Raw genomic sequence first — 2,745 nt, forward strand, 5'->3', positions numbered from 1 at the left:
ACAAAAAAACTAAGTTTCTAGCCGGGCATCGTGGTGCTGGCCTGTAGTCCCAGCCCTTGGGAAGGCAGAGGCAGGCAGATCTCTGTGAGTTCAAGGCCAGCTTGGTCTACAAAGGAAGTTCTAGGCCAGCTGGGGCTACAGGGAGACCCTGTCTCAAAAAGACCAAACAAAACAAAAAAAATATTTACAAAAAACACTAGAGTATACAGAAATATTCCAACAATGACAGCTCCTCATAGAATCACATGTGGACACTGCCCCCTTTTATCTTCTTTTTTTGAGATAAGATCTTCCTGTTAACTCTAGTGGGCCTGGAACTTGCTGTGTAGACCAGACAGGCCTCCAACTCACAGATCCGCCTGCCTCTGCCCCCAGTGCTGGGACTAAAGGTGTATGGCACCATGCCCAGCAAAACTACCCTTTCTTGTTTTCCCTTCTAAATGTTATAGTATGCCCCAATGCATGCATTTGTTTGCAAATATACATATACATTATAGACTGGGATCCGAATATGAGGGAGAATATGCAGTTTTTCTTTATGAAACGGTCTCACTATGTGGACAGGGCCGGTCTGAAACATGCTTAGTAGACAAGGCTAGCCTTGACCTCAGATTCTCTTACCTCTGCCTCCCAAGTGCTGGAATTACAGGTGTGTGCCACCAAGCCCAATTCATCCATTTGAAATAAGATTCCTTGCTGTGTCATTGACATTATACTAACTTAAAGAAAAAAATAGCTTAAAGAATTTAGTCTTGGGGCTGGAGTGATGGCTCAGTAGTTAAGAGCACTGGCTACTTTTGCATAGAACCTAGGTTTAGTTCCTAGCACCCACATGGTAGTTAACTGTCTGTAATTCTGGTTCCAGGGGGATTTGACTCCCTCTTCTGACCTCTGCAGGCATTGCACAACATGGGTGTACTTACACACATGCAGGCAAAACATTCAAACACATTTAAAAAGTCCAATCTTGGGCTGGAGAGATGGTTCAAAGGATTAATGATGCTAGTTGAGTTGGATCTCTGGATCTTATGGTGGAAGGAGAGAACTGACCCTCAGGCACCTGCATGCACAGGTGTGCACTTGCACACATGTACACACACATAATAATCCAATCTTTTAAAAATATTTATTTTAATTTTGTGCGTATGAGTGTATTGCCTGCTTGTAAGTACACCCATGTTGTGCAGTGCCTGTGGTCAGGAGAGTGTCAGATTCCCCTGGAACTGTAGGATGGAAGGTTGTTAGCCACCATATGGGTGCTGGGAATCGAACCTGGGTTGTCTACAAGAGCAGCCAGTGTTCTTAACTGCTCAGCGAGCTCTCCAGCCCTATAATCCAATCTTTTGTTCATTTGCAGCAGTATGATTCCAGGATAGTTCCTATTAAATCTAAGATAACAGTTTCTAGAATAGTTTTAAAGTTTTAAAATCTTAGTTTGGCTAATAGGATAAGATAAAAGCCAAACTACTGCAGCTGGGTGTGGTGGCACACACCTTTAATCCCAGTACTTGGGCGCAGAGGCAGGCAGATCTCTGTGAGTTCAAGGCCAGCCTGGTCTACATAGTAAGTTCCAGGCTACTTGGGCTTACAGAGAGACCCTGTCACAAAAAGACAAAAAAAAACAAAAAAAACAACAACAAACCCCACCAAACTACTCTTGTGGCTTTGGGGTTTCTTTTTGTATTTTAAAAACTATGCAATTTTAATTCTTGGCCAGAGGATATACTTTTGAAACTTTTCATTTGTTGCAAAATTAGAATGACTACAGCCTCCAGTGGCTGTTGTCTACATAGCAAACTGGGCACGATTTAATACCATTGTTCCTGTGCTAATACTTCCTGGGATTAGAAAAACAAGACTTGTTCTTGACTGAAAAGCTTCTGTAGCGTCTCCTCCATTAAGGATCACTGTGCCCTTTGGGTTTGAGCTCACACAATTTATGGAATATTCTCTGTGTGGAACTAGGGGAGTGGAACATTAGTACTGGGTGGAATGTTTACTTCCTTTTCTCATAGTTCAGTAAATTGACAGGAGGAGGCAACTGTTGAGACTCCAAGTTGGTTTTGAGATTGAGCTCTGCGGTGAGAGGGAGGCACCTCGTCCCAGTGCTTTCAAGGGTGGAGAGGGGATGGGATGGGAACCTTCAGCTGAGCTGGAGCGGAGGCTCTGTGGGAATGAGGCTTGTCCTTTACTTAATGTTTTGTTTGTTGGGTATTTCTAAGAGAGTTTCTGGGAGAGTCTGTGGGTTAGGGTCCATTTTACCCACAGCCTAACCTATTTTCAGCCCCCAACAGATGATGGAATTGACTTGAGTTTGTCTTTCCTTTCCCTCCCTTCTGGTAGAGAGCTGTTAAATGAACAGGAAAATGGTCAGAAGATGCACAGCAGTAGAGGCTGGTTTACCACATACTAGATAATCTTCGTAGACTGCATGCTGCTGGTTGCCAATTTGTCAGCATTAATTTAGCTTGGTGGCAGTTGCTGTCTAGGTCAGTTTACAGTGAGCAGTAATAAAGGCTGATTTAACTAACTTTAGTGAAGTGACCTAGAGGCGAGGGAAAGGAGTCTCATCTGACTGGCAAACAGGTTTTACCTTAAAAAAAAAAAATTCTTGCCCGGCGTGGTGGTGCACGCCTTTAATCCCAGCATTTGGGAGGCAGAGGCAGGAGGATCTCTGTGAGTTCAAGGCCAGCCTGGTCTACATAGAGAGTTCCAGGACAGCTGGGGCCATAGGGATACCTGTCT

General features: G+C 44.0%; 1 protein-coding gene across 4 annotated transcripts in view; it reads left to right on the top strand.

Annotated features, from left to right (window-relative positions):
- Positions 1 to 2,745, top strand: part of Ncoa3 (nuclear receptor coactivator 3) — a 100,354-nt gene that overhangs the window by 5,580 nt on the left and 92,029 nt on the right. The window lies entirely within an intron of this gene.

Source organism: Nannospalax galili, unplaced genomic scaffold, assembly GCF_000622305.1.
Source record: "Nannospalax galili isolate Female #2095 unplaced genomic scaffold, S.galili_v1.0 scaffold492, whole genome shotgun sequence".
NCBI lineage: Eukaryota > Metazoa > Chordata > Mammalia > Rodentia > Spalacidae > Nannospalax > Nannospalax galili.